General features: G+C 33.9%; 2 protein-coding genes across 3 annotated transcripts in view; one reads left to right on the forward strand and one right to left on the reverse strand.

Moving 5' to 3' along the window:
- The window catches only part of LOC145673308 (uncharacterized), a 529,331-nt gene that overhangs the window by 152,887 nt on the left and 349,668 nt on the right, over window positions 1–26,776 (reverse strand). The gene's annotated exons all lie outside the window — the stretch shown is intronic.
- Window positions 24,592–26,776, forward strand: part of LOC145673296 (protein unzipped-like) — a 48,902-nt gene continuing 46,717 nt past the window's right edge. The window contains exon 1 of the mRNA XM_081742879.1: window positions 24,592–24,907. The gene's annotated coding sequence lies outside the window, so the exon portion shown is untranslated. The remainder of the gene's footprint in view (window positions 24,908–26,776) is intronic.

Consider the following 26,776-nt stretch of genomic DNA (forward strand, 5'->3'; position numbering starts at 1 on the left):
TACCCAGAAAAATACAAAAGCATGATTCTTTTAAACTAAATATTTCCATCTCTTTTCATGAAAGTAACTAACGTTTGTCTAACAGCTTGACACACTTATAATATCAAAGAGCTGAACTACTTTAATCCAAAGGAGAAAAGTCGTTAATCACAGGAAGTTAGCAGAGTCTACCAGCATCACTGGTTTTCTTCCCTGGGAAGAAATATTGTGTGTACGCGTACTTTGAACCATGTCGTTTGGTTTTTCCAGATGATCGATTTCAGAATCCGAGACCAACCCTCTGTGAGCGAACACAATGACATAATAACTAATGGCAAGTGCAATGCGCAAATGCCATCTAATACAGTATATAAATTAAAGCTGAAACAACTTAAACATAGATGCTCGGTATGACTTACACGATTTGAAATTTATCACTTTTTTGGTCATTAATTTGTACAGAATTTATTATTCCCTTAGTGCGCATTACATTACTTTCATAATGCGTCTATCATGTAATATGTGAAAGATAATACGAATGTTTGTGAGGGAAAAGGACAGGTTTTTAAATGTCCATAATTACAATTTTTAAAGTTCTGCAAAATGAACAATATTAAGATACTTGATAGTTTAAAACCTTGCAAAATGAATTAATGTATTTTGCTAAAAAAAAAAAAAGAAAAAGAAAAAGAAAAGAAAAAAGAAAAAAGAAAAAGAAAAAAGTAATAAGAGTAAGATTAAAAATAGTCTTGTTCTTCATAAATCAACGTACATCTATTGGTTTTGATATTAATATTGGATTTATAAATTTGGACTTCTACAACAATTCCATAACGCGAAACGGACATGTTTAAATTTTATAAAGAGGTCAGTAGCACAACTTTTACCTCTGGTGTGTGGAGTCCCTGGTTCGATTTCCAGCTCCAATAAGTTTGTGGTGGACAACATCGTGTCTGTGAGTTTTCTCGGGGTACTCTCGTTTTTCCTTCTCCATATTAATTCCACCAATTCTTCCATTATCATTCACTTGTCTTAATCATCCATCCCCAAAGGTCTAAAGGACATAATCGTGGGATGTTAAACTGAAAGCTTTCGTTTCATTTTGTTTTTTATAAAAGTGGTTCAATCCTAAGAAAAGTACTAGTACATTATGGCACTCAAAAATCACATACTCACCATTTATCAATGAGATTAGCTTATTAAGCATTGCAAAAATAAATAAATTTTACCACGTTATCAACATTTAACGAAAATGAGGAGACACATACTAATCGCTGGATTATATTGAGCTGAACAAAATTACAAGGTTCAGTGCAAATCTTCATCAGTGGTTTTCGATACAATTGAATTTTTAAACTAAAATTTAATGTTTTATGTATATAGCTGAACCTACGCTCTCTACACAGCGCATCATTCACATATGAGCATAAATCTCCTTCTCACTCCTCACAACATATGTACATGTCCCTTTACAGACACAAGTGAAAGACGTCTTGATTTTAAAAAAAAATCGGCAAGGGGTATCATAAAGGGGAGATTTTTTCGATTATTTTTTCTCAATATCTCGCACCGTTTGCAAAATTTGAGCCTACTTCCGGTTGGAGTTTCTAATTCATGTATGACCAGTGTTTTCTTTCTTCTTGCATGCAGTATGTACTATGCATATACATTACATATACAGTTAATTATAATATCAGTTATATATGGTGTTCATTGGGCAAAACATTCAAAAAAATAAAGATTTATCTTAAGACTCGAGAAATGGTTATTCTTCCTTTTTCACTATTATTTGGCCATGGAACAAACGCCTGAGACATATACAACCCCAAAATACAAAATTGTGGTGGTGGAATGTATAACGCATAGGGTATGATGCTTTAGTTTTTTTTTTTTTTTTAATTTCAACGCTTTCAGCGTACCCTAAAATATGTAATAGAGAAATAATGGCCATGTTTTTTTTTTTTAAGTATTCAATTAGAACTGGACAATCTACGCAAAATTTCCAATCGATCAGTGAAAACGTCATCTTTCTAGAGCCTGTAGTTTCCGAGATCTCAATGTCGAAAGGATTGGCCACAAACATATAAACATAGTTTAAAAGAACTCGAAAGATGGAAGCACAAGTCACATGCATTGATTTTAGAGAAGGCTTATTAAAATTCAAAGGCTTTGAACAATAATTTTATATCATAAACTTTATGAAAAAGATATAATAGTTAACTAATTAGGCTATTTAAAGTACAAATACTTAAAATGTTTGACTTTGTTAAACGTGAAATCACACATAACCGTAAATGAAACATTTGAAAGCTAAAGTTATAGGTTGGAGCTCAGGCGCTTTTAATTGCTATTGTAGCATTTTAATAGATAGATAACAGTGTTGCCCATGAGACAGTTATCTATTAATAGTGTTGCCCATGAGACGAGAAATGTGTCATATTTCGTGGCCAGCACTAATTCATTCAAGTTTTAGATCCCTAACACGGTTCTAATGTTACATGATTCACAATCAAAAACTATAAATACATAAGGTGGTTGAATGAACACAATGAAGAATGTTTATTAACATTTAAAGTTACGTAACTCGTTATACAATATACTTCAATAATACAAATGGTTTTAAATGTTGTAATATCACTCTCTTCGTGCACCTGTCGGGACGTGGAAGTGTTATGGAAACTTCTAGATGAAATTACAATGAAAATTAGGGCACAAATTTTGTACATAAATTTACAAAAAGGGACGAGAAGAGCTTTCCGAGAACCCTTGTATCTCGTCTCGTGGGGAAACACTATTTATTATGATGGAACTGAAACTGATGGGGCCGCGGTGGCTCAGTAGTAGAGCGTTCACTTCTGGTGCATAATGTCCTTGGTTCGATCCCAGCTCGCGCCAAGTGAACTTTGTGCTGGACAAACGCCGTGTACGTGAGTTTTCTCGAGGTGCTCCCGTTTCCTTCAACTTTCTTCATTCCACCATTTCATTAATTTATCAACATCATCGTCTCCTTTCGCCCAGCCGGCATAACCGCGGGACGTAATACTTAAAGATTTCATTTCAAGTTTTGAACTATACCCGCATCAAGTCTTTCATTATGCCACTAGCAAGATGACAGTACGCACTGTAATTAATGAAACAGGATAGCTAAAAATCAAAATTAATTTCTAACCTTAATTTTGATTTAATCATAATATTGTCCAAAGATGAGAGATACACCAACCGATGGAGCACACCGCGCTGAACAAAATGACATGTTTGAGGATAAATTCTCATGCGTAGTTTTCGAGAAAGTACACAAAAACAAATTTTCATGGTGTAAAACGAGTGTAGATCATTTCCAAAAATAATGGTTTGTACTCTGCTGAACAAATTGTTTATTTATGTATTTATTGTATACGTAAAAGAACTGTTAAGTAGCAGATCGTATCTATTGTTTTCTTCTAACGTTGACACACATACCCCTAACAATGAAGCATACACAACTTGTAAAAGATATGAATAACAGTAGTATTTTTTTTCCATTTAGTACGACAAAAGTGTCTGCAAAAGTAGAGCCAGAAATTTGTTATAGAGGTATATAGATTTGTTATAGAGATATTTGTTATAGAAACGAGCTCAATAAAACAAGTGGCTTGAAAAGAACTAAAAAAAAAAAGAAAAAAATGCGAGGTTGATCATTGTTATTTATGTCATATAAACAAAATTCTTACAATCGTTATCGCCCCAACGATACAAAACTCACCCCCATCAAAAAAATAACCTTTCTTATTTTGTTTCCAGATAATCGCAGTCACAATATTGAGATAAAAATAAGTTTATTTTTGAAATACTAAAAAAGTCGTTCTAACTATATAGTACAATCCCTCAAATCCGAACTAATTGGGCCGAAGCCTGTTCGGATTTCGGGGGGTTCGGATTACCCGGGAAATAATATTACGTACTTATTTCGTCACTGAACTGGCGGTAAAACAACGACTGAGGTTAGACAGGGTGGCCCAGTGGTCGAAAGGGCAGTGACTTTGACTGGCGGGTGTACACTTATGTCCAAAATGATTGTCGCATATCTATAACTGTCTTCTTGTAAGAATATAATTAGATAATGATTTAGAATAAGCATTAAGTCTAAAAATGTTAAAACCTTTAAAAAAAAACTAAATTTGTGTAATTAAATCTTTTTTTTTTTTATTCATTTTCCAGCTGTAGTTATTTTTTTCTCCTGAGAACGTGTTCGGATTTGCCGGGTTTTCGGATTTCCGGGGTTCGGATTTGAGGGGTTGTACTGTAATACAAAAACAATACAAAAAAATTCAGTAAAATACACTCCTGTTTTTTTCCAATGGAAGCGAATAATGCCTCGGTTAGTTTCGAAATATGTATTAATGAAGTCTGATCGAAGTCTCATTATAGTCAGTGACGACCCCTGCTTTAATATCTTGAAGATTAGAATTAGGAATTAGATTAGATTTATAGGCTTTCGGCATCTACAGCCACTTAGCCCTCATGTATGAGGGATGACGTCCCTTAGTGATCATACTATCTGAGGAAAAGGAAGGAAGAAAGGGTTGTGGAAGCAAGTAAGCGGCCTGGGACCTGTATGTTAGGTACCATCCCGGCATTTGCCTGGTGTGAATGAAGAAAATCCAGGAAAACCTCACTCAGGATTGCTGGCACGAAAAAGTTTTACACTTTTAAGACCGAGTGTCCCTACCGGGAATTGAACCCGGGATCGCTCGCACCAAAGACGAGAGCGTTAGCGACTACGCTACGCGAGGCGATACTTATTTTCTTGAAGAAAGGACGAGGAAGCGGAGGGCAGAACAGTTTTGGGAGGCAGTTTTTTTTCTATTCCGAAAATTATAGTCTTATATTACTTGACCTATATTGCAATACAATATATGTCAGGGGGAGGGACAATCGGAAGGGGAAGCTTGCTCCCCTCTGGCCTGGTTACTGATTAGACCAGTTTTTGATCAAATTGATCGGAGAAGCTTCGTTCCAAGTGGTAAACTTCCTGCACTTTTCCAGTTCAAACGAATAGCCTCATACAGTTAATATATTGAACAAAACGTCATAGGTCACATCTCTTTTCGATAGAATAGCTATTTTTGATTTTCACATTACAACTAATTACCCAATAATGAGTCTCAGGAAAATCAACGATAATCGCCATGGGAAATAATACAAAGTTAAAATTTGGTCTGGCAACATTGAATGACGTGGCATCTGAGTCTATGCAAATGTGAATGAACGGAAGAAGACACGGACGTATACCATGAAAAATCGTTTTCTGTATGAAAATTATGAAACGTGTAAATTCGGTGACATTTCAAATTCGATTTCTTTCCAACAACAAGACTCTGCACTCAAGTTTTGCTGGAGGAAATATGCAAGTGAAAAAAATTAGATCGGGACACTCAATTTTATCATGTTCATAAATAAAATTATGACAGAATGACGTTTGTATTTTTGAGGCACCAATTTATTAACATGGTCATTGATTGCAATACCACAGTGGATGAGACTATACATGAAATATTCAGCCTAAAACATTTTCTTATTGTTTTGATTGATTTTGCAAAAGTTTAATTAAAATTCGTGTAGTATATACTTCCTGAAAGAATCCTGGATCTTAGATACACCTGCTCAAACAGGGAATCTACTTCCTTTCAAAACTGTAAAAAATATTTTAATACATAAGGTCGTTATTGGACAGGAACGCATTGCATGATTATTTTCGTACCTTTGTCTCATTAATGTAAATTTTTCTAGATTATAATGAATCCCCATTAAGGTCATAATTTAAAACAACGGAGCCGTGAGAAATTTCTCTTGAAATAATTCGAGGAAATGCCAAACAACCGAGATGAAGGCACAATGATGGACTACAGTTTCTAGTGTACTTTGAAAGTTTCTCAGAGAATTAACAAATTTACAGAAAATATATCCAAAAACAGCACAGTAAAATCTCATCTACGTTTCGAATATGTAACATTACACAAACATGACCAAATATAACATTTCTGTAGCATTTGTAGATAAAAATATTAGAGGATGTCTCGGAAATATCCTCCCACTGCTGGAATATGAAATAATTATTCCGTATAATACAGATGGACGGAGCATATTTTTAGCAACATGCAGTGTTTACAATGTTTCTGACATTGTATGTTAATGAAACGTAGCTCAATGTATGATATGCGGTTTGCAGCACTCCATTATTCCTGAAACATGTTAGTGCTACGAGTCCAACAAAAATAAACATTTATCTTTTCTGGGTAACAGCAAGTACTACAATACAAACTACACAGTGATTATAGTTACAAGAAACATGACTCATACAATGAATAGCAATGTGTTGAGACGTATACACCTGGCGAAAACAATCTAACGAAATCACAACAGCGAAGAACCTTGGATGCGAGAGTGTGTGAGCACAGAGGGAGATCCTGATGAATCGATACTATTTCTCAAGGACCACTTCCATGAATACCGAGAAAGAGAGAGAAAGAGAACGAAATCTACCGCAACAAAATGATTCATGGAAATCGTGGATGAGTTTAAAAAGCCCTTGACAGCGAAGAACTCTCATTCCCTCCCAGGATTAAAGGAAAAATAGTGGTTTCCGTCCGACTGCAAATACCTTCACATACTTCTCCATTGTGAATCATTGGCTACGTCATGGTCTACGTCACCAGACTCTGTGACGCAACAACGTGGAATATTGCATGGATGTTGTTGCTGAACTTTCGGAGATTGAGAAGACCTCGATGCGTGGGTGGATAACCTCATGAAACTAACTACGGTGAATCATAGGAAGCGAGAATTTTTATCAAGAACAGAATGAAGAAAAACTTCAGAATTGTTTAGACGAATATTTCAACCATTACCACGAAGTATATTCAAAGCGGAAGTGAGTTACAGTTACGTTCAAAGAGCAATGGAATTATGAATTAAAAAAGTTAATACTTTCTTCAACATCTGATGGTATGCCTGTAAGCTAAAGGAAACTGAGACAAATGCAAATGAATGATATAAAACTAATGGTGGAATAGATTAAAAAGAGCAAATAAGATTATTATTATTATTATTATTATTATTATTATTATTATTATTATTATTATTATTATTATTATTATTAATGTAACTATCGTGTCTGTTTTCACGAAGCTCATATAATCTGGCTCCGATTTTTTTAAAGGAACGAACACTTCTTGTACACTATTCTAATATATATATATACACACAGTTGCGGCGGTTGGACGTTAGAAGTGGGGGGGGGGAAAGACATGTTCTGAACAATTGTATATCAATGTTAGATTTCCTGATTGTTTCTAACACTGTTTCATGAAAGGTTGTATAACTAATAGGATACTATATTTTTTCACTTAAAATGCCGTATATCGTATTCCTATTTTATTAAGTAAATTCATAAGAGCAATACAGGTAGGTACTAGCCCTTTATACTCTTAAACAACGAAAGTGTAAAAAGAGATTTGAGTTCTTGCTCATGAAGATCTTAAAATTCTGTCTGGAAAATTGTGTGATCAGATTATTTAATAAATTTGCAAAATAAATAAATGAAGGGATAATATTAATCATAATAGTAATGAATAATGACGCTTGTTTTGCACAAGTTATATTGAAACTGGGAATTAATGAACAACTTATACTTTTAATTCCACACAAGCCATTAAATGAATGTTTTTACTCTTAGAAAATGAAATACAGTAAGTACTGCAAGCATATGCTATGACATTTAAAGAAATATGCAATTGCAATATTAATTGCTTGGAATTGCAATTAAAATGTAATTCCTGTAGCTTTCTTAACCCCATGGGAAGACAAATAACCAATATGTACTCACGCAACGGCAAATATCATATGGCATCATCAATATCATATGGCACCTACAAAACTTTTACCAGGGTGTTAACATTCTGGAAAATAAGTGCAAGTCAGGGAAAGGTCAGGGAAGTAAAAATGTATCAGGTGAAGTCAGGGAAATGGCAGATTGGTCAGGGAAAGTCAGGAGAAAATCGATTTTGGTCCGTTGTTCAATTATTGAATTTATGAAATAGGGTTGATTTCTTTACCGTTACTGGATGCAAAATGTGGTGTTCTCAATGATGATATTGAGGGAGTCAGTGTTCTCTGATATAGTCGTTGAAACTAATTTTCTGCGAAAAACACATCTAACTACATCCTGGCATACTTGCTCAAAAGGGTAGACGCTGTTCTAGAAGAATTGCATGATGTCAAGAGGATATCTGGACAAGTGGCTGAGAACGCGAAGAAATAGTATGTCCAGCTCACAGTGAAAGCTCAGACTGAAGAATTTAAGGAACACTCGAATGAATTCATAGCCACTGATAGAGATGGTATTGGACTTGATGAGTTTTTTACTTAGTCTTAGGAAATGGAAAGAACTTCGTTGACTTATGGTCAGTTATGAAATGTGTTTTATCTTCTTTCACCGAAACGCCAGTTTTGAAAGTGGTTTCACAATAAATAAAATTATCATTGTTGACAACTTACAAGAAGAATCTCTAATGGCTCAACGGATCATATATGATTCTGTGATGAGAATAGGTGGATCATCAGGATTAATAATTACAAGAGGTATGATAAATTCAGTGAGAAGTTCAATGAGACAATATCAGGTGTATTTTTAAAAGAAAAGAGAGATAAATGCTGGAGACGAGAAAAGGAGAGAGAAACGGAAGATTCAGCAACAACTAAAGGAGCTGGAGGAAGAAAAGAAAATTAACCTCCGAAGACAAGGACATTCAGATCAATGAGAAGAAAACTATGCGAGAAAATATGAAAACAAATTTCTAAATTTGTTGCATTTAACAACTGCACCAGCAAAAGTATGTGTTGTGTGTGTGTTCTTTTTTTTTTTTTTTAATAATCAAAAAATCATGTATGAACTGTTTATTGCTATAGGCAATATTATAATGCTGTGTAATTGGTATTATAATTGTAATTTTTTTCATATCTTAAGTACTCTGTATACTGCACACTTTCGTTTGTAACTTTACATTTTGTGTAATATGTAGGCTAATCAATAATGCCCTAATGCACATATTTGTAAATTTACATTCCTTTGGAAAGAAAATTGAAAAAGAAACAGAAGTGGAATAGAACAAGGCCAACTATGGGGAATGTGGAGGCTGGGGTTTCTTTCTTTTTTCTATATTTTTAAGTTATTCAGGGGTCAGAGAAATCTGCAACTTTTGTCATGGAAAGTCAGGGAAAAGTCAGAGATCTTTTCTCCAAATTGTATGGACACCCTGTTTACATATCCAAATGAAATTATACAAATTAGGGCACTTATAAGAAAGTGGGGGGGGCAACTGCCCCCTCTTGCCCCCTTAATCGCCGCCCATGTATATATATCTGTTTGTTTTCTGGAATTGTTTCATACATACTTATACTCCAGAATCGAATATATATATATATATATATATATATATATATATATATATATATATATATATATATATATATATATATATATATATATTCGATTCTGGAGTATAAGTATGTATGAAACAATTCCAGAAAACAAACAGAAATAGACCATTGCTCAACACTTCATAAAGACTACAGAAATAACGGAAGGGCTAGAGAAGAATATCTGATCGTTGCTCTTAGGAACAATGTTTTGAATTATATGGTACCGGCACTGATTTTACTAAACCAATAAATATTATTGGATATATCCCGTGTATTCCGTAAGTTAGCTCAAGTACCTTTGACTTGACAATAAGGAAGCTACCTGAAAAGCAAATTTCGTCCAGGAAGACAAAAATAATGACTATGAAAGCTGATGTACTAATCATCCACCTAATAAAACATCTGGTCGCTAAGACTTCGTGGATTGTAAAATCAGCGAGTAGCAGTTAATTTCACCCATAAACAAAGACAATTACCAACGTTCATGAAAAATAACATTAATTTCAAATCCTATGGAAATAATTTGTAAATTTCGAAGAGCTTTATTTAATTTTTGCAAGTACTGTAGCTCGAATCAACAATTGTGGAGTTATTGCTAAAAATACAAGAAACTTTGAATCTTAGTGAGCTTACTTTACACTCGTGAAGAAAGAAGAAAATTGACACGCGAGAAGCTAGACTCCCGCGTAAGTGCCATCAATCAACTTACATGAAATAAGAAATGCTATTTAAGAAAGAAGATAAAATTAAAAATCTGAAAATCAATAGCTCTCAACAGTATACAGTTGTATACAATAAAAAGGCTATTCAGATAGTCCCAAATATAATACATTTCATACGCAACCCTTCCATTACAACATATACGTTCTCTGATTAATGGAAAGAAGTCTGAGACTTCCCAATCGCTAAAACAGGAAGCAAACAAGATATCCAAGCGCAATGCTGTTTTTACAGGATTTGCTAAAGTTTATGAATAAGTAATACATATTTAGGAGTTTAAACATTTTCTGCAGGCCTTATCAGAATTCCAACACGAATTTACACATTACAAACTATCACTAATCTCTCAGTAGTAACTGAATTTATAGTAAATAAACTCGACGCAAGAAGCCAAGTGAAATGTTATTTATTTTTGATTTTAGCAAAACGTTTGGCACTGTTGATTACAATATTTTAATTCGCAATCTAAATCAAGTCATTTTTCAATACCTACCATCAAGCGTTTTGAGCAATATATAAGTAATGGTAAGTAATCACTTGTATACGAAGAATGCATTTCAAATAAGTATGTCATGACTTCTGAAATCCCTCAAAGATTCAATCCTTGGCCTCATTGTTTAGCATGTTCATCACTGATCTCCGAGGCGTACATAACTATCACAAACCACTACTATGCAGTTAACCTCAAGCTTTATAACGGTACGGTAACTTCATGATAAACTTAATCTACTGTAGAAAGATATAAATAATGTACCAAATTTGTGTCTACTACGTAAACTTAACATTAACACTTTTTAAAAAATGTAAACTGATAACCTTCGCCAGCTACACATCGTAGATAAATTGTAGAAAGGAGATGTAAAAAGGATATACTTAGAGCAGAAAGAGTGCGCGATATCAATGTTGATTTTGACTGTCAATAAGACTTAAATCACTATGCCCACCAAATAGCAAAAAACGGCTTATTAAGAAGATACAAAAAAAATTTTCAAAACAATTCATACGTTCAAATATATAGACAAATAAGAATATGCATTAACAGTATAAAAATCGTACACTCATAAGCAATGTCAGTAACATGAACAATTCTAAAATCTGAACGCTATTTCAATATATTAAATAACGAAAAAAATAACATTAACTAGAATCCTTGGAACAGTCAATGACGTTCTATTTATTAAAAAATTGTTACACAACACGTTTGAGAGATTGGAACTCATTAAAGATATCAAAATAAATTTTCCGTCATCCAAGACAAGAAGAAAAGAACAAATTTCTTCTATTATAAGAAAGCTAGGATCAATTACCTTCAACATTCTCCAATATGAAGAATTTGTGCTTCCTTCAACAATATTGTACAGCGGTGGACACTTCTAAATGGTACACCTTAGCCGTAAATCTCCATATGGCTGTACCATTTAGAAGTGTCCACCGCTGTACAATATAATTCGATTCTTGATATATTTGACACAACAAAGGATTTCACACACAAAATTATTAATTACGTGATGAGCTACAACATCATAGCTGGGTTTAATCCCTGCACTAGTACCTCTGAATACTTACTGTGTAATAATATATAAGAGAATATGTGTGTGGTGTGTGTGTGTGTGTGTGTGTGTGTGTGTGTGTGTGTGTGTGTGTGTGTGTGTGTGTAGGCCAGATTTTCGAATAGAAAGCGATCACCTAGAGCCACCAAATATTGCACTAGATAAATCTTCACTAGGCCTAATCGCGTACGAAGGCGTTTGCTCGATTTTTGACTCGAGGGAGGATTGGGGAGCGGATCACACGTTTCGATGTTAAGACTATCTCAGAAGCCCTTAAAGTTAGGCAACCCAAATTCCTCTACTGTGTTGGTGGTTGTGTATTACTCAGTCATGCTAAGAACAGGCACTTCTGCTAATAAATAAATAAACAAATTTGCATTATACTACCTTTTAAACAGTGCTTGACAATAATAACACGAAAGCAGCCAGTAACTCGTATTATAAAGCATTACAAATTAAAAGTTAATGTATTTACAAATTGAATATTGCTGAATAATTTTTGGAATGGAATTTGTGGCGTCAGAGAACACGGGAAGGTTTATTTCTGAACCATTAACTAAGAATTGATTTAACTCTTTGAAGCACGGTGGGAAGTTGTGCTTACCACTTTTGATATTCATTTTTGCATCCAACTATTAAGTAAAAAATAAAATAAAATTAATTTGGTGTGTTTTGAGATTGTCTACATGTATAATTTTAATAAAAATTTTAAAAATTCAAAAGACTTTTTCGTGCAGCAAGGGGTACAAAATAACGCTGCCTCCCGTGCCTCAAAGAGTTTTAAATCAACTATTACTTTCTTCATGTCATATTATTATGCTTGATTAGAATTTAACATGGATTTTTATTATCAAAGTATTACTGTATAACATATACAGTTAGCCAGCATGGGTGGTTCCAGGTTCAATCCTCGACGTTGCGTAGAATTACAAATGTTGGACCAGCACCGGGCAGTGACTGGTGAGTTACATGAAATTATAAGGGAAGCTATCCAACTCCTCGACGAATATCGCATTGAAACTTGCACAAGTGGAAGGACATGCTGAAAGATGGAAACATGCTTATTCCTACGATTCGTAACGTTGTCGAACAGGAAGTATGATGATCAACCCTCATAGCCCCTAAAGTTATGTACTCTGGTCATACATGCCTTAGATGGGATATGCATCTGATACACTGAAACTTGTTTTCACACGAAGACAAATGTTACAAACTCAATATAACAGTCGGTTGGTACGTCATTGACGCGAATCAATGTCAAATGGAACACGATACGCGATCGTTTCAAATGAACACATTTACCACGTCTGGCAAGATAGCCCCCCGACTTTAGAAAATTCAAACAATGACTAGGTCATTCGTTTGTACTACGTTTGTACCGTTTGTACCGAAAATATTTTCGTTTGTACCATTTTCCTTGTTTGAGTTAAACAAGGAAACCTCGAGTAAGTAATTAAGACACTCATACAAGCATTAGTGTCTTGTTTATATTTGTCCATGAAACGATTTTAACTAGGTATTAGTTTGAGGGGAAGGTTAAGTGGCGCGGTAGGTGAGTGGTTAGGCAGAGTGTTCGAATCCCGGCCAGGCAGAGTGTTTCTGTTTCAATTTCAATTTCAATTCATACTCAGTGTGACAAGCAAAGTGATCTCTTCCCTAGAAAGAAAAAGATGTTGGAATAAGGAGAACTGGAGAAGGTCTGTCAATGGAGACAGTCGTTTACAAACTTATTTCCAGCAGTTGTTCTAGATTTAATATTTTCGTCTAATTTCAAGCATTTTCTGATTCATGTGTGATCAGTTTTTTTCATTTATTTGAATATACAGTATATAATGAAACAATGCATTACATACACACAGTGTTCGAAGTGGAAAAAAAAGCAGAGGCGGTATGTTTTATTATGATTTTGATTCAACATCCCTGTGATTTAAATACTGTCTTGATCACTGAAAAACCAGAGACGGTATGTCCTCATTACTGAAAGACCAGAGGCGGTATGGCATACCACCGCATGCCGTCTCCCTTCGACCACTGCATACACAGCAATATTGAGATTAACATATGATGTTCATTGGACAACACGCTCTGAACCAGAGAGATTGATCTCAGAATGGAGAAATGTTTGGTACGTCATCTACTCACAATTTTACTTGCATAAAGACTTGACTCAGTGCTACCAACTGCTGTCAGTGCCGAGAAAAGTTACGTGTAAGTTGGGTTGCATCTGTCTAGGCGTTCTCACAACTGCACATGACCTGGACCCCAAGTAATGGAATTATAACAGTCAGGGGTCCAGATACTTATGTAAGTGGCTGTATTGACCTAGCAATAATATAGTTACGAGCAAAATTGAAAGCCTAAATTCAGGTCATTATTATTTATTTATTTATTGTATTTCTTTATAACTTCAACTGACGTAAATTATATATTTATACACGGATTTATCATAAGCGCTGCCAGGAGACAGGATGACATTGAATTTTCTTGAACGGATATGAGACAAAAAAAAAAAAAAAAAAAAAAAATGAGTTCTTACTTTTTGAAACAAGAAAGCACTTTCCCTACATCTAGTCTCCTAGACAACTCTACTTACTATGACAGGATATGAATTTGATTTTAAACCTCCCAAACAGTAGATACCTCTTTATTCGGATTTACATTTGCTATTCCATTTTGTTATGTATAGGAAGAAAGTGATCTCACTCAAGCACAGCTGATTTCTATTTCTGGTGTTCTTACCACCAATTGAGATTTTGTTTTTTTCATTTGTGTGAACACTTGGAAACTGTGTGAACACGAGGACCGCAGCTTGCATAATTCATTCTCCCTTAAAGTGCACCATGAGAGCACAGACCTAAATTTCTAAAATTCCTATAGAAATTAAGGTTTCAATTGAAAATGTAAGACAGTATCTTCAATGTAATATAAAACAAGCACAGCGTTAAATCTGTGTACTGAAAGAAATATCTCACACTAAAATTTTGTTTGGTTGATCATAACGTGACCTGACTTTAGTTAGTAGTTGAGCGTCACATTGGAATAGTGCCACAACGTGCTTGAAGCTCGGTGACCCGAAGCCGCCAGAGGTCACCTCCAGGGACGAACAGAAAGAACACACGACCTTTTCACTCACCTTCCCTTCACCTCTCCGCTGCTGGGTGGTTTGTAACGCTACTTGAAAGCTGTTGCTTAATGAGTGTTCAACGAAACTCTTTTACCATGACTCGTTTATGTAATACTGGAGTATGTTGTTTACACCACGTCTAAATTGTGTTACGCTATTCATGTCTGTAAATTCTGCAACAAAGAAAGTCTCGTTAGTAACTCCTATACACCTGACTCTCTAATTCAGGTCTTTAGTGTCTGCCATCACAAACAGGTTAGGGCTAGGAATTAGACTTGTGGTCTTTCGGCATCTATCGCCATGTTAGCCCGTCAACTATGAGGGATGACGTCCTTCGGTTATTACACTACCCGAAGAATTGGGGAGGAAGAAAAGAATGGGAAAGCGAGGAAGCGGCCTAGGACTATTTTGTGATGTACCGTCCCGGCATTTGCCTGGTGTGAATGAGGAAAACCCAAGAAAACTTCACTCAGAATGGCTGATCTGAAACACTTTTTCAACCGAGTGTACCCAACGGGAATCGGATTCGGGACCGCTTGCACAAATGGCGAAAGCGTTATCAACTATGCTAGTGCGGCCACCAATGCACTATACACAAGGTAGACCATTTATCTTGATACACCTTTGTAACTTTTGAACTAATTGACAAAAATGTTGAAATTTTGTTTCATGCAAATGTCGACAATTGTTTTACATACTCTGTGATATCACAAGGATAAGAGTGTTACCAACCTAACAAAGTTGTAGTTTCTCAAATGACATTACGTTAGGTTATCACATATTTCAAATCTATATGTAAAGGGAAAACATGCAATGCTACATTTGTCATGCAGTGTTGCAAACTAAGGGCACTACAATATCATAAACATCCAAATTTTGATGGCCACTACGGCACTAATAATAACAACAACAACAAAATAAGATAAACGAGGCAACGCACATCCAAAGTACTTTAGTGTCTAATACTATGACAATTATATATCGGATTTCGAATGAATACTAACAAAATTACAAGAAATTGAATTTTTGATTTTTTTAAAAAAACCTTTATTTTGAAAACGTGCTAGGTAAGTTTCTCATCCTATTTCATAGATGGTGTTCAATATATGTGAATATCACAATGGCGTTTATAGCAATTTGATATCTCAAACCGAAGTTTGCATCACTGTACAAAATTATGTTATTCCGAGGTCTCATTGCAATTACGCCTACCAAAAAGTATTGTGGTAATGTTACAGAAGCAAAGTAAATCAATTTTCTTTTTAAAAATTCCACAAATTCGCCACTTTAAACAACATATCAAATTTTACCATTTACTTCATACTTTATTTTATTTTATTTTACTGGATTTGAACACAACAGGATAGCATCCATTTATAATGTTCATACATTGTTTAGGCTAGTTTTACAGATACTATACATTATTACAAATTCATTTTGCTATATTTTTCTTAAAAAGTTTATATCTTACAACTTAAATCAATTTCTTTATTTTTATTTTTATTATTATTATTTTTTACTTATACTATTATAAGCTGCACTCATTCTCCATGTTGGCGACTTCTGGAATATATTAGTCCTAGGTTTTCTGGAATAAAATATATCAAAGTTATCTAGTCATGTGTTTCGAGGTGGAACATGAATACGAAAAGATGAAATAGGCTCTTTACAGCCAATTTTACCATTAAATATTTTATAAAAGAATATCATGTCAAATAGAGTTTTTCTTTGTTGTAAACTCATGATACCAAAATTGGTATTTAAAAAGTCACTGCTATCTGTCTGTGGGTACATGTGTGTTGTTTTGTACGTTAGATGCCTTAAAAATTTTGATTGAATTTTTTCAAGTTTGGCAATATTATTTTTGAAGAGCGGATTTCAAATAGTATTCTAGTTTGGAACGAACATAGACTTTATAAAGTTTTTGAAGTGTTTTAGTTTTTTTTTTTTTTTTTTTTTAATTCTCGCTCAGTTCTAAGTATCAATCCAAGATTTTTATGCGCTTCATTAAAGATGTTGTCAATATGACAATCGAATGTTAATTTGGAATCGTATGAGATATCCCCGTATCCCTTATACGATCATATCTCCCAAATGGTTTGAGACATCAAATTCCTTTAATAGGCATTATAATCTTTATGTCTATTGCAATTCTATGTGATCGTTATCTAAACACCTTTGCGAAATAAAGTCCTTTGAAATAAAATCAAATTTTCAATTTCTTGTAACACTGTTTCTACTTGTTTAAAATACATCATATAATGACCGTGGTATTTGACATGAAGGTTCTTTGGATGTGCATTACTCCATTCATCTCTACTGTTGCAGAACCTTCCAATAAGAGGTTATTTTTCGATGTTTGTGATATTGTAGCGTCCTTAGTTTGAAACACTATATAACAAAAGTGGTAATGTATGCTTTATTTTTACATGTAGATTTGAAATACGTTATAATCTGACGTAGTGCTATTTGAAAATATATAGAATTTATGTTGTGTTAGCAACATTGTTAACTCTGTGGTATCACAGAGTGTGTCAATGACCCTGCCGATGTTTGCATGCACAAAATTTCAGCGTTTTTGTCCATTAATAAGATCATATCAAGATAAATGGTCCATCCTCTAAAAACAGGTGTTCCATTCTAAATAAGCAATACTACAGTCGCAAAACTCTTTAACTGAATACACAACAGATATTTTGTTTTTCAATGTTAATTCATTCCCACCGATCTTATCAGGCTTGTACTCTTCGTAATAATAATAATAATAATAATAATAATAATAATAATAATAATAATAATAATAATAATAATAATAATAATAATAATAATAATAATAATAATAATAAAGTACAGTGTTGTGGTTTAAAATAAAATTTGTAAATGGAAAGAAAAGAATGAAAATATTGTTCTCTCCCTCAGTTATTTAAAACTCATTGCACTATTACAAGTTAAGAAGTTAAAAGAGACATAACCATTTCTTAAGAGTCTCTTTAAATAATCCAAAATTTTGGAAACATATATCTTAACGAATGGAATGCACAATCGCAACTCAGTGTACGAGACAATACACAACATTTTACTTAAAGACATTTATTTATATAATCTGCTTTCTCAGAATTTATCTACTTTAGAATTAAATGTGAAGGAGTTTAATTATGTTACATGATCTGTAACGAGCACTCACACACCGCAAATGCAATATGCAAACTGAAGTTTACTCAAAACATTCATGTTTTAAATATAGGACTTTTGTCTCGAATTTGAATCGAGTTTAGTAGAAGCTAATTTGTACCCTTGTTTCTCCTATTTCTTTGGAGGACACGGTGACCCAGTGGTAGAGCGTTTACCTCTGGTACGTGGGGTCCCTGGTTCGATCTCCGGCCAAGTTAACTTGTGATGGACAATATTGTATCCGTGGGTTTTCTCGGGTACTCCCACATTCTGATTCCATTGACTTTTCCATCATCATTCACTTGCCTTATTTGTCCGTCTCCTTTAGCCTAAAGGGCATATTCGTTGCACGTTAGGGGCCGCGGTGGCTCAGTGGAAGAGCGTTCACCTCTGGTGCTTGGGGTCCCGGGTTCGATCCCAGCCCCCGCCAAGTGAACTTTGTGGTGGACAAACACCGTGTGCTTGGGTTTTCTCGGGGTTCTCCCGTTTCCTCCCACTTTCTTCATTCCACCATTTCCTTCATTTCTCATCATCACCGTCTCCTTTAGCCTAACCGGCATAACCGTGGGACGTAAAACTCAAAGATTTCATTTTCGTTGCACGTTAACCTGAAAGATTTCATTTCATTTTTATTTCTTTCTGGCTCTTTTTTATTATTTATTTATTTATTTATTTATTTATTTATTTTTGAAAATGCTTTTAACTTAGATATCTACGGTCCATCACTGCCATATCGTCAGTTTATGTGACAAGGTAGAGGAGGAGCCACTTAGTCTATATAAGAAGTGCAGAAGGTAGTGTAGTAATGTCCACTTACACAGACACAAGAATTCTTTAACAAAGGAACATGTGGCCTCATACTGTACATAGTGCGAAAACAGGTTCCCAGTGATGGAGAGTATTGACATGTGAATTCAAATTTTCCCTTCAAAGCTTTTGTCGTTTCATCTGATTAATCATAATACATTTATCGTTTCTAGATTCGGATATAAACAGATAATATTTTCTGCAATTCATTCACAAAATCGAACATCTTTCACATTATTAAATCATTGAATGAGATCCATTCTTTGAGGTAAGTTCTGTACTTTATGTCCTTATGTAGTGTCGAGGATATGAAGAACACGACCTACTATTAACCTCTAAACGCCCATTGATGCAACTGCTGCGTCGGGAGTTTAAACTTCAAAAGCTCAGCCCCAATTAAGGTAGGAAGATGTTTTGGTACCAATGTATTCCTGAAGGATGGAGCTTCCCTCCAATGTGCATTTTATGTATGTGGAGGTACAATAGCGAGGGGAGGAGGGTAAAGGTCTATTTTTGATTTTTCAACAGATTTTTGGGAGCATTCTCTCCCTTGGGGGTACACTCCCAAAATTGATATGTAAAGCAATGAAGTAGGCCACTACATGGTAATATCCTGTATTTGTACTTCTTGTTTATATGTGGGGGAGTAGGGAGGAGGTAAAGTTGGCCAATTTTTGTAGTTTAGGTTTTTAACGTAAATTACATTTATTTTTTACGACAAACTGGTACCAATGAATGTATTCCTGAGGGATGAAGCTTTCCGTCAGTATGTATTTTATGAATGCGGAATGTGGGGCCACCAGGGCCGCCAACGCAAAGTTCTGCAACAGCCCTTCGAAAATGATACACAGGGATTTTTTATAGAAATTTCGTTATGAATTTTTATCTCGCTTTGTACTGCAGCAATGACTATATTTTTTTATATTATTGCCATTGGGTCTGGCCTAAACATTAGCATCATTTTGTCAGCGTAGGGTGACTGCAAGGGTTGCCAGGGCCCGCAAAGTCAATTTTTTCATATATTTCATGATTTTTTGTTTTCTTTTTCTTCTTCTTCTTCTATGAATACGTCGGGAATTGTAGGAATATTACCTCGTTTGAATCTGTGGTCTATAAGCTTTCCAACGGTGTATGAATTATGACTCTGTGATAATTAGAGGGGTCACCAGAACCCCCAATGTGAGAGTTTACGATTTTGTTAAAATCCCTGATGGGTGTCTAAAAGGGGTTCAGCACATGCATTTCGCCCTAGCATGGTGAATTCAGAACCAGAGCTAGGACATGACGAACTCTATACAGTTGACGGGTGCGCAAATCATCATGCAAGATCAATCCCTACAGTACAGGTCGTTCGTCACAAAGCTATCTCGATATCAAAAGCCATCTCTTTAAAACCCGTCTGCCCCACTTGATTCGGGCTCCTAAGATTTGTTTTTAAAAAATAAATAAATAAAGCAATTACAGTTCTTCTCCCGAAGATATATTTTAAAAATATTTTGGTACTATTAACTTTTTTCCCAAGAAAGCGTTTTGTTTGTAACATTAATAAATGTTTAAAATTCCTTTTTAGTAATAATATTTAGTCTAGTTGAAGTGCATTTCACCGCAACAAAAACGCAGTGCTGCAAATTGCAGATGCGCTAAAAAAAAAAAACTTAAAAAATGATCTTTTTATTCTATGAATCTATAGTCTGTTCTTTTAACATTTTTATAACTCATAAAAATTAATGAATATGTAAGTTTTATCATAACAACACGTTTATAGAATGTAATTTATATTTACATTTCGTAGATATAAACAAAGATTACATCTAAGTCTGTAAAAACTGATAGACTGACTGCATTTCGCAGTTGTTTGTGACCCGTGAAGGACACACACACACTCTGACAACTATGTAAAATTAAATATGTATATAAAAATATGACGTAACTGATAAATATCTAACCTTCACAATTACTTGTTAGAGCTCGGTCATTCTAATACTTTGGTCTTCAATCCAGCTCACTAATACCCCAGTGATCTACTATTACAATTCCTGGTCTTAATATATAAATAGAATATACCAAAGAAATAAATACATTTTTAAAAAATAACCGAAAAATGTATCACTGTTTGCAATTATTTTAAAATCATATTTGGAGATTTGAAGTTGAATAGGTCCACAAAAAATGAGGATTGAGATTAACCTGTTGACCTTCGATGATCACGCTGAGTTTGAATAGGAGCTGGAACGTTTTTCGAATTAAACGTTTAAAAGCTTTAAATGCATATATATATATATATATATATATATATATATATATATATATATATATATATATATATATATATATAATTTTAAATTCAGGAATAAATTCACTGTTTTGACATAGAGTTAAAAGTACAATATAAAGTACGATACAATAAAAGTACAATATAAACCAAAGGTTCCAAAACATTATGACTGGCGGCCCTTTGGAAAATGCAAATTCCAATCTAGTACTGTATATGCCTTTTATGTACGTGATTTTGGGTTCAATTTCAGATGGAACGGATTGAATAACTATTTCTTATAATTTCTTTAAGCATAATCAATAGTCATCTTATGCAACCTTTGCTAGTCTATCATGTCACTACAGGTGCCTCATCTCTACGGTTGGGAACCAAGTTTAAATGATGTAGAGGAACTACAAAAGTAAATTAAACTGAAACATTTTCAAATCAAGACTTCGTCAAGCCAATAAATGTTTTAATGTCTGATATTTAATTGTGGTTTCTTATGTCATCTTCAGAAAGATGAATAATATTGTATACGTAATTGTCGGGCATCTTCTATTTTCTTCATTTCATCAATTTTTCTTTTTTTAATAAGTAACTTCAATTTTCATTCGTCTCTTTTAGCTAACAGTACACAAAAGCGGGATGTTAAGCTATATTTCACTACTTTTTCTTAGCATGATTTTTGGAAAGAATTGCAAGTATCTGTTAATTTCGAAATATATATGAAAAACCTATTCTATACGAAATTTAATGCTCATGGTTCCTTTCGGTAGGTATCTGCTATTGGTTATCAAAATAATGAAATTACATGAAGTTATCTTTAATGTGGTTACCCTTCTGGATTCATTACTGCTAAAGATAATTAAGAATCGTTATGTTTAGACAACCCACATTTTATGCAATATTATTGTATGCATATGAATGCATAATATTACTCCAGGAAAGCATAATCATTAAAAGACAATAGATTTTTATTTTTATCTTTTCTTTTTTTAAATAAAAATCAGATCTCAGGATCTGCATTTTTAAAATTAAATATTTAAAGATTTTGAACGTATAATACTTTAGTAAACCTTTAAATGCTTGCTAGTAAAGAAATATTTCACAAAAGTATACTAATTTACGAATATTTATAAATTTATTTAATTAGTCGTTCGGCAAAACAATTTCTGTGGAAAGATGGTTAAACCTTTCGACGATTAAATTATTAATGTGGATTGTGGAGTACTATTAAACACATTTTTCCTGTCTTTTAAAATTGAATGTTGCATTCAATCTTATATATTGTAGTATGTATGTATCCACACATCAAGACTGCAATGTTCTGACATAATAAAACAATGTAACAGTAAATAACTTAACTACTAATGATACGAAACATAGCATTAATTTCTTTCAGGGTACTAGTTAGGGACGTGCACGAGATTAGACTTCAGATTGCCCTGCCTCAGAATTTCACAACCAAGCATTTCGCTGTTGTTGAATACCCTGTGCATTCATATTATACTTATACCAGTAGTTTACATAGAATTTCATCAAAAGTTTGTTCAAACACCCAAGTTCATATCGACATATTTTACTCTAAATAATATAATAATAATAATAATAATAATAATAATAATAATAATAATAATAATAATAATAATAATAATAATAATAATAATAATAATAATAATAGCGTTTATACGTGTATTATTATGTATATATCTTACACAATGTATCTGGCACGATTTCGAAGGACTAACTGAATTTAGGCATTCTCTACCCTATTAAATTAATAAACGTTTACATAGGCTCAAGACAGATACCTCCTTTTGAGTGTACATTTGTTTTGAAATAATTTTAAATATGAGACAGAGTTTCGAGACATTCGAGATGAGACACGCATTCGTCTCGTCTCATTTTAAATTCCACGAAACACATATCGACTCGAATCTCGTCTCACTTTTAAGATGAGATGTCTCGTCTTTTGCGTATTACAGCGAAACATCCCTTCATCAATTGCGAAACCTTTTTATAGCGGACAATACAAATACGGACAAAGTTTTTCGTTCCGATAAAAATATACGTATTACTATGGGAAAGAACCCTGTTTTACGGATATTCTCAGATAAGGACAAGGATAGTTTTTTTTTTTTTTTTTTTAACCCCCAAGAATTTAGTAACCTCTTCATAACGGGCAGAATGTATTATTCTCAGCTCATACTTATTTAGCGCAGAACATATCTTCCTCAATCTGAAAATAAATTTTTAATTGGTCCCTCAACTTTCAGCAGTTGCAGGATTATGAGGAAGGCAACTTTTACACAGACTTTATCCCAAAAAATGCATAACCTGTGATGATAGGTTAATTCTGTCTACATGTTCTCTCTTTAGTAATACTGTTGGGGTTCTTTTAATAAAATCAGTTACCGAAATAAAGAAATTACTGACCTGTACTTCAGAAGAAAATTATCACATAAGCATTACATTTTTCAGTCTACGCTCATATACAACATCTCTCAGGAATATTTTTGTTTCTTTACAGAGGACTTAATTCTCATTCCCCAAGCAACTCGATCACGGTGTTCAGCATTTTTACATTAGCCTATATTTACATAATAACTAACGTATTCACTGTATATTACATATAATTACCATATGAGGATTAACTAAATCAAATTTGGCATTTCTCTGTAACGGACACTTCTCATAGTTGACTTCATCGTGAAACATTAAAAAAAAGAAAAAATGTCATGTCAAATTATGTATATTCTTAAGTTCTGTTTGATGCACAGTAGGCTCAAACAAACTTGATAACATTTATCGATTAAAAACGTTCTTCTCATCTCACAACAGTACAAAATAATAATAATAATACTTAAACTGCATCCAGTTAACATAGATAACATCGTAATATATGTATAAAAATGTGTATGAATACCACAGAGCTAATCTACCAAAGATTTACCATTTAACTCAAAATATTGCACTATGTTGGTTTTAAACTCTTATCACAACCACCCGTTAATAAATTTGTGTGATAAAGTTATCAGGATGAGAGCACAACATGCTAGCATAATACTGTTTTCAGCATCTATAGAGCTATAAGTATTGACATTTTGTAACAAAAAGAAAAACGACAGAGCAGTGGTTCGATTCTCTTTCAGTGATGCTTTCTCTAACGTTATGAAAAGACGACCGTGACCTTGTACGTTGAAAACGTGTGGTACCAACGTTGCGATGTGCGAAATCAATGTAGCAAGAGAACAGGGTAATGTGCATCTACTTTCAAATACATAAATTTAAAAGAAACATTGTATATTCTGCGAGTACGCAATCGCTCGCCGCCTCCACTAAACAAAATACGCATCGCACGCATCTCAAACCTCATGTTGTTGGAGAAATATCATCGAGTTACGTTTACTGAAGTGTCACACTAAAGAGGAAGATATGACGTAATCCTGAAAGCTTATTGGTGCGTTTTATGACTCGCGGACCAATGGGTATGCGCGGCGGCTGCAACCACTTTCCCGGCAAGTACGGGTCGAGTCGAGACAGCGTGCATGTTTTCCTCAGTTGGTAGCATTGAAGCCCAGAACGCAGGTGTTGGTTGTGTCTAAAGAAGAGTTACGAGTCAACGGGGTGAGATAGACGCATCGATATAGCCACGTGAAAATTGAGAGGTTATGTGAAGTGAAAACAGAGGTGATTGTGACAGTGCCTAGTGCTAAATAGGAGCTAAGAATTTTACCGTTTCTTTTCTCAACACTTTTAATGTGATAACATTTCTTGCGATATCTAAAACTATTTAAAAAGAAAAAAAAAAAGTTCTGGACGTTGGAAATTATTAAACAGGTAGGTTATATTCCAAGGAAAATAAATACTATCAAACCTCCAGCCCTACCACATTTCTATATATACTACGTATTGTATTTTAGCTACCGGTACGTAATGACAATAAGAAAAGTGTCAGAGAGCGCTTTTATTTTCCGTGAAAATGAAATAAAAATGCAGTTTTTAAAGTGTCTAGTGACACAAAATCAATGGAGAGTAATTTAAGAACTGTGTATGACAACAGTATTGAATTCACCGCTTTCTCGGAGATTTTTTTTTATTATTATTTTTAATAGAGGAAAATAACAGGTACTGAAAACATTGTCATTTTGTTAAACCAAATTTGAGGGCATTTTGCTCTAATTAATGCGGCTGAAATGTATTTTTATATAAATCGGCCTTTTTAGTTAAGACTTTATGTCAGATGCGAAATTCATTTTCTTTAAAATTATTTTTTAACATAATCACTACAGTTAGAAAAGAACGATAATGATCAAGAAAGCATTTTATATTTAGAAGATAGAACCAAGGAGGTTTTCTCTTGTAAGTTCTACCGTAGGTTCTTCGAAAAGTAGTCCAAAAACCATACAGAACACCGGCAGTATTGTTGTACTTTAAAATGTTACTATGTTTTATTTCCTATGGTACAATCGTGTGCTGTTATTAAAATACGGACTGAATTTCGAAAGTGGGCGTGTCTAAAGTACGATTTGCATATTCCATGACGGATATAACACATTATCATCACAGAATAATCATTTTGTGTCATATTCTTGATTTATTTCAAATTTGCAAAGCGGTAGAATGCATATAATTTTTCAGGCTGAAAAAGCATAAGAGAAAATGTTATTCGTTGTGGATATGCTTTACAGGTCGCCTCGCAATACCTTTAGAACACTGCCATACAGTAACTATTTACTTGTACGCAGTTAGGCTACCTTCAATCTAGTAATCTGCAGTTAACGGTTTGTTTTAAGGTGTTCTCTAAAGATGACTTGTTTTACTGTAGCACGATACTCGTTAAATTTAACCCGAGTAAGCATGCACGATACATTTACGGTTGGTTGGAAATTTAAATATACACAATATAAAGACCTCCTGTAGAGATTGACTGTCATGTATTATACAACGAACGAGTTGTGCAAGTTTCACTTTTTAACAACAAACAAACAAAAAACGAACCACAACGAAGCAAGTTTGCAGTATAGGGTGCACGTTTCAGGAAGGAAGACCCACAACGGGTTGAGAACTCAAGAATTTCGATAAACGGGAATAGGATACCATTCAAATTTCCTGTTTAGTCTTAACTAGCTAACAGTGATTCTCGCTCAAAATTGACTTCAGCTACATTCGGGAACATCTTTTAAGATAATCATAACACGTAGCTATTTTATTTGGGAGGGCAATCTTGCATTCGTGGTTTCAAATCTATTAAAATATTTTTACTTAAATATTTATGAATTGTGCATCTTGCACATCAATTGATCTTCGAATATTAAGCATAACCTTATCATGTTGTTGAGAAACTCAAATACACGAAATTATATTATTTGATATTTACTATTCTTGTGACATATGAAAATTATTACTTTAAGTTCTGTTGCATGCAGGAAAATCTTAATGTAATTTCAAAAATCCACATTTAGTGAGATACATCTTTTTATTCCTTCACATTTGTTCAGATTCTTTTATTTCGTTTTAACGGATACCTATCTACATGCCGTACTCCAGCATTCCCCTCAGCTATGTGTTGTCTCGTGCTGCAATTTTTACCGTGAAAACGTCAAGGTCACTGCCAACAGATGCAGCAAACTGGTCTGCTAAGACAAGAGCTGCTAGAATTCATCATTGATCGGAATGAGTCTGCAGTGATTAATAAAATTCGATTGT

Source organism: Thermobia domestica, chromosome 2 (assembly GCF_964235325.1).
Source record: "Thermobia domestica chromosome 2, izTheDome1.hap1.1, whole genome shotgun sequence".
In the NCBI taxonomy this organism is placed as follows: domain Eukaryota; kingdom Metazoa; phylum Arthropoda; class Insecta; order Zygentoma; family Lepismatidae; genus Thermobia; species Thermobia domestica.